Source organism: Equus przewalskii, chromosome 17 (genome assembly GCF_037783145.1).
Source record: "Equus przewalskii isolate Varuska chromosome 17, EquPr2, whole genome shotgun sequence".
NCBI lineage: Eukaryota > Metazoa > Chordata > Mammalia > Perissodactyla > Equidae > Equus > Equus przewalskii.
The window spans coordinates 71,775,852-71,788,796 of NC_091847.1; positions in this window are offsets into that span (position 1 = coordinate 71,775,852).

Consider the following 12,945-nt stretch of genomic DNA (forward strand, 5'->3'; position numbering starts at 1 on the left):
TCGTTATCATCCACTGGGGCTTCAGCACCAGCCTCTCTTTCTCACTTGGTCCCTCCTCTGCTCCATGTTCACCACCAGCTTTCGAGAAAGGCAAATGCCGTAATTTGGGCAAGTCAGAAAGGGACAGCCAACACATATCTTTCAATCCTGCCCTAAATTCAAGCTATTTCTCCTGCAGCTAAGATGAAGGAGTAGAGGCAAAAAAAAGGTAAAAATCATGACAATCACACTTGATCTGAAGCCAGATTGGAGAAATAGAGCAAGAAAGTGGACATCTCGATTCACATGGTGACTGAGATAGAAACTGCTCTCTCAGCCTGGATTTGAGAACCAGGTTCCCAATCCCCTGTCATCTCAGGCCGTGTTGGTACCTCCAAAGTCATAATACAGGAGTAAAGGCATTTTCCTAAGCTATAGAAGGCTAAATCATTTCTTGGGGCTTTGCAAGCAGCTTTTCAGCAGGCAGTCTGTTTTTGTAAAGCAGGTGTAAAGGCCCTCGATATGACCCAATCCTAGCATCCCAGCCTTTTAACTTCTCCAGGGAACACCACCCACACTTGCACCTCTGTGCCTCTGAACTTGCTGTTGCCTCTGCCTGGAATGCCTTCTCCAACCCTTGGGTGACATCAGAACTTCTCCGTGTCCTTCAAGGCTCGCTTCAAATGTCACTTCTGAGAAAAAGAAACCACTTAGTCTCTTCAACAGCTTTTACCTTGTTGATTTAGGATGACTATATTTGCTTCCACATGTCTCATCGCTTACAAGGTGAGCTCCTTGAAGTAGGCACCATGCCTTTTTTTTTATCATGGATTCTTCAGAGCTTGGCATAATGCTTGGCAGAGGGTAGGCAAGCAGATCACAAATGTTTATGGAATTATGAATTCTTTAGGTAAAATTTGAGCTTAGATTTTTATAATGTTCTTTTGAAATTTGAATCTTGTTACATTTCTATTTTGTGTTGTTCTTCTAAAGATCTACCTACTGTCTTATTTAATAAAGAGGAAATAGAGAACTCTAGGTGGCCAATAAATATGTGTTGATTTCATTCAAATAGTCAATGGATCAGTAAAGTGTAAATTAATATTCAATCTAGCTGTTGCACACAAACCAATAGAGATTGGGGGAGTGTGGCACTGTTATAAGCACACAGGCCTTTCTATTTAAATTGTTCTGGAGTTGAGGCCACAAGCCAAGGAATGCGGGCAGCCACGGGAAGCTGGAACAGAAAGGAACAGATTCTTTCCTGCAGTCGCCAGAGGGAGTGCAGCCCTGCCCACACGTTGGTTTTGGCTCACCGATACTGATTTCAAACTCCTGGCCTCCAGCGCTGTGAGACAATAGATTTCCGTCTTAAGGCACCCACTTCTTAGTAATTTGTTATAGTGGCCACAGAAAACTAATACAGGGAATGTCAAGATGGTAGGCCAGTCATGAAGGAGGAAGACCCGTAGCTCACCACAACTGCTTCGGCTTCTACTGAATCCATGGCACCATGGATAGACCCAGAAGCTGGATCTAAACTCTTCCTCCCCCTTGAGAAAGGTGGAGCTTCTTCTGTCATCCAGTTCACAACACAAAATGGACTTGGATTGAAATGTCTACTATAAACCTGAATTTTATGTGAGTAAAACTTTACTTTAAAATTTTTTTGATACAAAAGGGATAAGAAAAGGTTGTATCTTAGACTGTTAAATTAGATAAGACCCCATCCATGAGTCATACAATTTTGTAATGAACCACACATTTTAGTCTTTTAACAAAACTATTTAAGTATCTGAAAAAAAATCATTCTTAAAATATTACCCAAATTTCCAGGCACATATTTTGTCTGACAAAAGGGAGGAGTTTCAGAGAAGGGGAAAACTGAAGGCAATTCAGATGGGCATTTCTTTGGATATTTTTGGGTATAATGGCAAATGATTCTCTTTCTTAGTGATATTCATCAGTTTGAGCTGTGAAATAGAGCCAGCGAGCTTTTGTGCTAAAAAAACAAAAAACAATAAACCCTCTCTCAAAAAACAAAACCAAAAACAGCTCCCACAAAATTGACTATTAGTTCTTAGTATTCTTGGAGCTCCTTAGTACTCCAGGTGCATAAAATGCTATCCAATTATTTTAAACAAAGTAGAATAAATAGCAGACTTTGACTCTTTCCCTTCAAAAGTGCATTCTGTAAGTCTGGCCCTGGAAAAATCCCCAGGAAATCTCAGGAGCAGAAATGATTTCATCTTAATCCTCCAAAATAACCCCAAGTGGCAGTGGGGACATTCTAGGATTCTGATAAAAATTTACCTGCTGACTTCCATTTTTAAAAATTCCACTTCTAAACATTCTGTTACTTGAAGTTTTATGATTGATTTAGAGAAGTATTACACATATGCCGAAAACAAATCCTTTGTCAGAAATCCATTTCTCTGTCTGTGGTTTGCCTGTATATTTTCTTAAAGATGTCTTTTGATGAGAAGTCTTCAACTGTGATGAAGCATAATTAAGCAGTTTTTAAATCATTGTTATTTTCTTTATTCTAAGTACCGTTGCTTACCATCATGTCACAAAGTAGTCTCCTATTTTTCTTCTAGCAGCTTTATACTTTAGTTTTTACATTTAGACTTATGATTCATCTCAAATTAGTTTTGTGCTTCATGCGAGGAAGGGGCCAGGTTTATATCCCTCCCCCCCATATGAGTAACCAGTTATTCCAGCATTATATGCTGAAAAAACTTTTCTTTCTCCATTGGAGTGTTTTGGCACCTTTGTCGAAAATCAATTGACCCATAAACGTGTGGGTCTATTTTTGAACTCTGTTCTGTTCCACTGATGTGTGTATCTGCCCTTTCGCCAAACTATACTGCCTTGACTACTGTCGCTTTATAGTAAGTCTTGAAATCAAGTCATGTGATTCTTTTTCAGAATTGTTGTGACTATTCAAAATTGTTTGCTTTTCCATATAAATTTTAGAATCAGCTTATAGATATTTAGAAAAATCACCTGCTGGGATTTTGATTGAGATCACATTCAATTTACATATCATTTTGGTGAAAAATGGCATCCTAAAAATAGTGAGTCTTATAATCAATAAATATTATATCTCTTTTTATCTTAGGGCTTTAAATTTTTCTCTAAGCAACATTTTGTAGTTTCTGGTGTAGAGATCTTATAGATATTTTAATTTGTTCGTAAGTGTCTTATTTGTGTGATAAGTGGCATTTCATAAAAATCATTTTATAATTGTTTGATGCTTGTATATAGAAAATATTTTTTGTTATTGACCTTGTATTCTGTGACCTTGCTATATTCAGTTGCTAGTCCTACTAGTTGATTTGTCATTCCTGAGGCCTTTTTATATATTGCTGGATTTGATTTGCTAGTATTTTGATAAGGACTTTCAGACCTACGACAACAAGGGATACTGGTCAGTAACTTTCTGTTGTTGTAATGTCTTTGTCATGCTTTGGTAGCAGGCTACACTTGTCTCATAAAATGATTTGAGAAGTGGTCCCGCCTCTTTTATTTTCGGAAAGAGTTGTACAACACTTGATGTTTCGACGCTATGATTCAATAGAATTTACCATTGAAATAATCTGGGCCTGGGGTTTTCTTTGTGGGAAATTTTTATCTTTTTAGTCAGGTTTATTAATATGTAACTTACTAGTAAACCATTCCATGAATTTTAACAAATGTATATAGTTATGTAACCACCACCACAATCAAGATTTAGAACATTTCCATCACCCCTCCCCTAAAATTCCCTCAAGCCCCTTTGGAGTCAATCCCCCTGTAACCACTCGTCTGTTTTCTGTTTCTACAGCTTTTCCTTTTCCTGACTGTCATGAAGCAGAAGCATCCAGTATGGCACCTTTCACTTAGCAGAATGCTTTTGAGATTCATTGGTATTATTTCATGTATCAGCTATTCACTCCTTTGTTTGCAAAGTAATATTCCGTTTTATGGATGGGCCACAATTTTTCTTTCTATGCACAAGTTGACAGACATTTGGGTTGCTTCCAGTTTCGGGAAATTGCTAATAAAGCTGCTATGAATATCTGCATACTGGTCTTTGTGTGGACATAGGTGTTCATTTCTTTTGAATAAACATATGGGAGTGGTATTGCTCGTTCATATAGTAAATTATATTTAACTTCATAAGAAATTGCCAAACTGTTTTCCAAAGTGACGTACCATTTTGCATTCCCATCAGCAATGTATGAGAACTCTAGTGGTTTCAAATCTTCACTAGCACTTGGTATTGCCTGTTTTTGAAAATTTTTATTTTAGGTATTGTGGCTATAATATGCAATTTTTTTTTTTTTTTTTTGAGGAAGATTAGCCCTGAGATAACATCTGTGTAAGTCTTCCTCTATTTTGGATGTGGGATGCCACCACAGCATGGCTGATGAGTGGTGTATGTCCGTGCCTGGGATCTGAACCTGCAAACCCCAGGCTGCCAAAGCGGAGCACTGAACTTAACCACTATGCCACTGGGTGGGCCCATAATTTGCATTTCTCTAATGACCATGTTGACTATCTTTTCATGTACTTATTTTGCCATCCATGTGTCTTCTCTGATGAGGTGTCTGTTTAATTATTTTGCCCTTTTAAATTGGGTTGTTTGTTTTCTTACTGAGTTTTGAGAGTTCTTTATATATTTTGGTTACAGTTTCCCTATCAGGTATGTGTTGGCTTTCTTCCAGCTGTGAAATGTATTTTCACTTTCTTAATACTATCTTTTGTTTTATTTTTGATGAAGCCTAATTCATAAATTTTTTCTTTTATGGTTTGGGCTTTTAAAATATTAAAAAATTTCTATTTTAATTTCTCCATTGGCATTTTAGCTGTACCTCTTTGTATTATTATTTTAGCCATTGCTTTAGGGATTATAATATGTAATTTTATACATATGGATAACCACATGTAACAATCCTTTGGAATTAGCTAGGGTTAACTGAAAAAAAAAAGCTTTTTTCAGTTATTTCTGAAAGTTTTTCTAAATGTATTAATCTACTTAATATATGTAATAATCGGACCATAATTAAGATTTCTTTCTCATGTAAAACTCCAACATATACAATAGTAAAGAGAACAGAATAATGCAAGTTCATGTACTTATCAACAATAGTAAAGAGAACAGAATAATGCAAGTTCATGTACTTATCACTCAGCTTCAACAATTACCAACACATAGGCAATTTTGTTATGGACAAAATTGTCATTTGTTAAATCAGGATTTTAAAGAATTTGAGGTCATTGTTATTATTATTTATTCGAAAAAATACTTAACAAATTTCTGCTACATAAAATATTCATTGCTGGGGCCGGCCCTGTGGCTGAGTGGTTAAGTTCGCTTCGGTGGCCCAGGGTTTTGCCAGTTTGGATCCTGGGCGCAGACATGACACCGCTCATCAGGCCATGCTGAGGTGACGTCCCACATGTCACAACTAGAAGGACCCACAACTAGAATATACAACTGTGTACCGAGGGGCTTTGGGGAGAAGAAAAAGAAGAAAAAAAAGATTGGCAATAGATGTTAGCTCAGGGCCAATCTTAAAAAAAAAAAAAAAAATCACTGCTAAGTGTGGGAATACAAAGAGGTATATGGAAAGGGACATGATCCCTCCCTGCTAGAAGCAGACAACCTCTCTGAAGAAACAGCACGGTGTGGTGGAAAGACCTTCAGAACCAAACTCAACCATGTTCAAAACTGGGCTCTGTCATTCCTTCGGGCAAATATTATTTAATCTCTCTGCACCTCAATTTCCTCATCTGCGAGGTAATCCTACTTTATGCTGTCATTGCAAGAATTAGAAATGACACCTATAAAGGGTCTAGCACAGCACCTGCCACGTAGATGCTAAATAAATGTCCCTCTTATTAAGAACTGCATGTAAAGTGCATATAAGACCTAATGTCATGACTCCATAGGGTGCGGAACTATGACAGTAAGAGCTAGAAGTAGGGACAAAGATCAGTCCTGACTGTGGCAACTGGTAGGTTTTTATGGAGAAAATTTTGACAACAGAGATGTGGGTGGAAGAAGTTCTTGAGCAAAGGCAGAGAAGCAGTAAAAGGGAGGAGGCGCTCAAAGGAGACGCAGTAGCCCAGTTTGCTTGTGGGGCAGACTCTGCTCATTGCTTCCCCTTATCCCTTTTGCTATGGACTGAATTGTGTCCCCCCAAATTCCTGTGTTGAATAGGATTCAGCTGGCAATCAATCAGCTGGCACATTGACCTTGGACTTCCCAGCCTCCAGAACTGTGAAAAATACATCTCTGTTATTCAAGCCGCCACTCAGGCTGTGGCATTGCGCAACAGCAGCCGACTCGGACTAACACGCCTTTCTTCTTAGTCATTGTTTCGGGTAGCAACACACTTAGCTTAAAAACTTGCTTCTGCAGCCTCCCTTGCATTTCTTAGTGGCCATGAGATACTATTCTGGCCCGTGAGCTGTGGATGGAAGTCCCTGAGGCTGGGAAAGGGAGAAGAGACGGGAAATCCTTTCTGAATAAAAGGCAGAGCTCCTTGAGTTCCTTCCCTCTCCCTCCTGGAATGCACATACGATGCAGCCACCATTGTATTAGGAAAGCCACACGTTAAGGATGGAGAACTAGCGGGACAGAAGGAGCTGTGGTTCTTGGTGATGTCATCAAGTCTTATTCTGGAGTTTCTACGTGAAGATTTGATTGTTTAGGCAACTGTTTGTCAGGTTTCCTGTTTCTTGCAAACCAATCTTAACTGAAACAGCCTGTGTCGGGAACTGTGTGGTTGGTCCATTATTCATTTAATCCTCACCCCGGGTTTGTAAGATAATATTACTAGCCATGATTTATGGATGAGGATACAGTCTCAGAGGGGTTAAATGTATTGCTCTTGAATCAGAGATACTTAGATATGGAACCGAGGGAGCAACTCTGTCTAATCTGGTGAATCACCCACCAATATAACACTGAAGTCATAGAGTTGGATGAAACCTCTGAAGGAAAATAGAGAAAGAGTACCATGGAAACTGCAGGCTGGTCACTGAAAATATTGTTTTCAAGGCAAGACGAACAACTAGTATGGTCAGAAAAGATTTTGACAGAGATTAGGAAGGAACTAATATTGATTATGACATATTGCAGGTCTTCAGTGGAAGAACTCCATTTCTTAGACAATCCGGTTTGCATTCTACTATGGGCAAATTGCTTAATTTCTCTGAGACTACTTCCTTTCTTGCAATGTGGGGATAACAACCCTCCCTTTGAGGTTTTTATGGAGAATGAAATGAGGAGCTGAATGTGAATATGTCTGGCATGGATTCTAGAACAACAGGTAACCAATGAATGTCTGCTAAAAGGATACAGTATAGGTGACAAGGCAGTCCGTACAATCCCCACAGTATGGTCTGGAGTGTTTTTATTAAAAGAAACGGCTTACACTTTTTAATTTTCCCATGATTTGTTTCTTTTCCTTTGAAGTTGAATTACAGCATGTATTTCTGATTAAGGATTCCAGTTAGCTGCATTTTGGCACCTAAAAATCTTACTGCATTATAGTCTCACCAGAACAATGAAATCTTTTTTAAAAAAAGTTAAAACTGTAAGGTATTGCAACAAGATGAAGAAAGAACAAAATGGAGATTCAGAAAATCCATTCTCTACTCCCTCCCTTGTAGTTATGCTACCTAACATCCTGGGGATAATGAAAATGAAGATCGACTGTTGGCTAGCAGCATTGTGAGAAATTTTAGTTGGGTTCATATCCTCCACATCATGGGAGTCAGGCAAGGTTCTGGGTCAAATCTTAACAGAAAAAGGCTTGTCTACCACATTCAATTAGTTGCTAAGCCCTAAAGAGTCCAGCACTTTAGGGTCACCCTTACGTAGGTTACTCCTTTCTGGCTCCCACCCTAGTTTGTTTTTTTGTTTTTTTTGGTAAGGAAGATTGTCCCTGAGCTAACATTTGTGCCAGTCTTCCTCTATTTTGTATGTGGGTCACTGCCACAAGCATGGCTTGATGAGTGGTGTAGGTCCATGCCCAGGATCGGAACCCACAAACCCAGGCCACCAAGTGGAGCACGGGAACTTAACCACTATGCCACCAGGTTGGCCCCTCCCAACTTAGTTTTTAAAAAAAATTTATTAAACAAACATTACCATTTATTAATTTCCAAGCCCCATCATCCATGCAATGGTATTCCAGTGCTTTTTAAAAAAAACAAATTTTGGGTGTACATCATTGTATTTTGATTCCTGTGTAGATTACATCATGTTCACCCCCCAAAGACTAATGACAATCCATCACCACACACGTGCCTAATCATCCCCTTCATGCTCCCCCGTCTCCCCTTTCCCTCTGGTAACCACCAATCCAATCTTTGTCTCTATATGTTTGTTTGTTGTTGTTTTTATTTTCTATTTACGAGTGTGATCATATGGTATTTGACTTTCTCCCTCTGACTTATTTCACTTAGCATAATAGCCTTGGGGTCCATCCATGTTGTCACAAATGGCTGAATTTCATCTTTTTTTTATAGCTGAGTAGCATTCCATTATGTATATATACCACATCTTCTTTATCCATTCATCCCTTGATGGGCACTTGGTTGCTTCCAAGTCTTGGCTACTGTGAATAATGCTGCAGTGAACGTAGGGGTGCACATATCTTTACCCATTCAAGTTTTCACGTCCTTTGGATAAATACCCAGCAGTGGAATAGCTGGATCATATGGTAGTTCTACTCTTTATTTTTTGAGGAATCTCCATACTGTTTTCCACAGTGGCTGCACCAGTTTGCACTCCCACCGGCAGTATATGAGGGTTCCCTTTTCTTCACATCCTCCACAATGCTTGTTATTTCCTGTCTTGTTAATTATAGCCATTCTGAAAGGAGTGAGATTATATCTCATTGTAGTTTTGATTTGCATTTCCCTGATAATTAGTAATGTTGAACTTCTTTCATGTGCCTGTTGGCCATCTATATACCTTCTACGGAGAAATGTCTGTTCAGATCTTTTGTCCATTTTTTATTGGGGTTGTTTGTTTTTTGTTGTTGAGATGTATGAGTTCTTTATATATTTTGGATATTAACCCTTATCAGATATATGGTTTGCAAATATCTTCTCCCAATTGTTAGGTTGTCTTTTCATTTTGTTGATGGTTCCCTTTGCTGTGGAGAAGCTTTTTAGTTTGCTGTAATCCCATCTGTCTTTTATTGTTCCCCTTGCCCAGTCAGACACGGTACTTGAAAAGATGCTGCTATGACCAATGTCAAAAAGCATACTGCCTATGTTTTCTTCTAGAAGTTTCATGGTTTCAGGTCTTACATTCAAGTATTTAATCCATTTTGAGTTAATTTTTGTGTACAGTGTAAGACAATGGTCTATTACATTCTTTTGCATGTGGCTGTCCAGTTTTCCCAACACCATTTATTGAAGAGACTCTCCTTTCTCCATTGTATGCTCTTGGCTCCCTTGTCAAAAATTAGCTGTCCATATATGTGCAGTTTTATTTCTGGGCTCTCAGTTCTGTTCCATTGATCTGTGTGTCTGTTTTTGTGCCAGTACCATGCTGTTTTGGTTACTGTAGCTTTGTAGCATATTTTGAAATTAGAGAGTGTGATACCTCCAGCTTTGTTCTTTTTTTGCAGGATTCCTTTGGCTATTCAGGGTCTTTTGTTGTTCCATATACATTTTAGGATTCTTTGCTCTATTTCTGTGAAAAATGTCATTGGAACTTTGATAGCGATTGCATTGAACCTGCAGATTGCTTTAGAAAGTACGGACATTTTAACTATGCTAATTCTTCCAGTATAAGAGCATGGAATATCTTTCCATTTCTTTGTGTCTTCTTCAATTTCTTTCAACAATGGTTTATAGTTTCCAGTGTACAGATCTTTCACCTCTTTGGTTAAATTTATTCCTAGGTATTTTATTCTTTTTGTTGCAATTGTAAATAGGATTGTATTCTTTTTTTTTTTTTAAGATTTTATTTTTTTCCTTTTTCTCCCCAAAGCCCCCCGGTACGTAGTTGTGTATTCTTTGTTGTGGGTTCCTCTAGTTGTGGTATGTGGGACGCTGCCTCAGCGTGGTCTGACGAGCAGTGCCATGTCCGCGCCCAGGATTCGAACCGATGAAACACTGGGCCGCCTGCAGCGGAGCGCGCGAACTTAACCACTCGGCCACGGGGCCAGCCCCAATAGGATTGTATTCTTAATTTCTCTTTCTGCAACTTTGTCGCTAGCGTATAGAAACCCAACTGAGTTTTGTATGTTGATTTTGTATACTGTAACTTTACTGTATTCATTTATTATTTCTAAAGTTTTTTGGTAGATTCTTTAGGGTTTTCTATAAAGAAAATCATGTCATCTGCAAATAGTGACAGTTTCATGTCTTCTTTTCCATTTGGATCCCTTTTATTTCCTTTTCTTGTCTGTCCCACCCTAGTTTTGATCATTACTAGTATTCCAAATTTTACAGCAGCCTTATAAATGATCTCCCTCTCCTTGTCTCCCCACTTCCTTTCTATCCTGCTTATTATAGTCCCATTAATCTTTTTTTAAACACAAAGATTTTACTAACTTCAGTTTTAGAAGAACTCCCCAATGCAGGCTCCACGGGTTTCACGTCTGCCTATTCTACCCAATAGATCACGACCGAAGGATTATAAATCATGACATTGAAACCACCCTACTCAATTCATTTGGTAATTAAATGTATTTAGCAGTAATAGCACGAGAGAGAGGTATTATTTCTGTACCCCATGAAGACTATCAGGGAAACAATGCTCCATGAATATTTTCATGTTTCTGTCTAGTTCGGCGTCCTGAGCACAGGAAATCGGCATGTTACAATGTCTCCTTTTCCCAGAAACATTTGCTCTTCGTGCTCTTCTTCCCCTTGCCTCCTATTTGGTGGAGCCACACGTTTACATTTTCGGGGGGGATGAAACCTGGAACCACCTGTATACATTCTAAAGCACTGTAAAACATTTGGGAGCAAAGCCTTTTTTTTCTCTCCCAGGAGGGGAGGAGGGCCGTGTGTACCTTATATAAACTCCCAAATTCGTAATTTTGGGGTTCCTCTCCTGTGGTGCAAAACAGAACAGAAAACCCCTTTTGCACATGCTGGGTTCACGTGGCTCTCCTCACAAGGCCCTCAAGGGGGAAGAAGGGGCAAGGGGAACTGATGTGCTTACTGCTTTAGGTAATAATAGGTCCGTTTCTGATCCAGAAACTTGTTTGCTTTCAGAATATAAATATAGATGCTAAAAACCTATCAAAGACAACCTCAAAGGGTTACAAAATATATCCTAAACTAAGTTTCTCCAAAGAAGATTGTGTACATCCTAAGTGGTGTGCAAGACAACATATTGGGATGTTGGAGGAAAACATAACTCATTCTCATGTTTCTAATCTAACGAATTAATGTGCTAGCATTTTGCAGATGGACTGACCCCACTCAGCCTTTATCATAGCTGATCACACAGAGGGTGTGGGGTCTGCTCTGAGAGGAATGGGAATTCTCCAGCACGGAGGAGGATGATGGGGCACCTCCTGCTCTGTTTGTTCATGTGCTCACTTTAAGCAGATTGTGACATTGCAGTATATGTAAGCCAGTTAAAGGAGTCATGGATTATCTTACTAAGATTTATCATATTATCTAACTTTAACTAATATAACTATCACAAAACAAATAAACAGCTTGAAAATACTCCTCACAAGACACTACTCCTTACAACAAAAAGTTGAAGGCGGTATCAGTAATGCAAGTGCAAACCAACAAAATATCAGTACTGACACTTCTACTCTTGTCAGGCTCACTAGGAATTAGAAACAATAATTTTATCAGATCTGACAAGAAGTTACTCCTCACTATTAAAAATTATCAAGATTATTTGAAAAATCAATTTATATTCACTTTTGCCCTAAACATATTTTCTGCCTTGAGATATCAGCTACTGATATTATGAAGATATCATAATTAGTAAGACATTTACAAATATATCATTTCTCTCTACATTTTCTATGTGCATATTAGTAAACTAGTAGTTGGTGGTCTAGTGATTAAGATTTGGCAATCTCACGGCTGCAACCCGGGTTCATTTCCAAGTCAGGGAACGACATCACCCATTTGTTGGTTGTCATACTATGGTGGCTGTGTGTTGCTGTTGATGCTGCAAGCTACGTCACTGGTATTTAGATACCAGCAGGGTCACCCATGGTGGACAGGTTTTAGCGGAGCTTCCAGACTATGACAGACTAGGAAGAAGGACCTGTCCACCCACTGCTGAAAACGTTGGCCAAGAAAACCCTGTGAACAGCGGGGAGTATTGTCTAATGGAGCACTGGAAGGCGAGAGGATGGCGCAGAAAGACCAGGAGGGTTCCGCTCCACTGTACACAGGGTCACTAGAGTTGGAATCTACTTGAGGGCGTTAATAACAAAAATAGTAGTAGCATGCTTAGGGGGAAGTTTCAAACTTTTTTTAATGATCAGGGTGTGCAATCAAAAAGGTTTGGAGATCACTGTCCAAAACAATCACATTTCCTTTTACAGTACTCTGTGGATCTGTAATTTATAAACATAACTAAATGTTTGATCAATTCTTTTTTTTTTTTTAAGGTTTTATTTTTTTCCTTTTTCTCCCCAAAGCCCCCGGGTACATAGTTGAATATTCTTCGTTGTGGGTCCTTCTAGTTGTGGCACGTGGGACGCTGCCGCAGCATGGTTTGATGAGCAGTGCCATGTTCGCGCCCAGGATTCGAACCAACGAAACACTGGGCTGCCTGTAGCGGAGCATGTGAACTTAACCACTCAGCCACGGGGCCAGCCCCTAACCAATTCTACTTGAAAACTAGTTACAACAAAGATTTTTAAATTCAGTGAATGTTACACAGTCCTAGTTTAAAATGCAACTATATTGCATACTTTTCTTTTTTTTCCCCCAAAGATTGTTACCTGTGCTAACAACTGT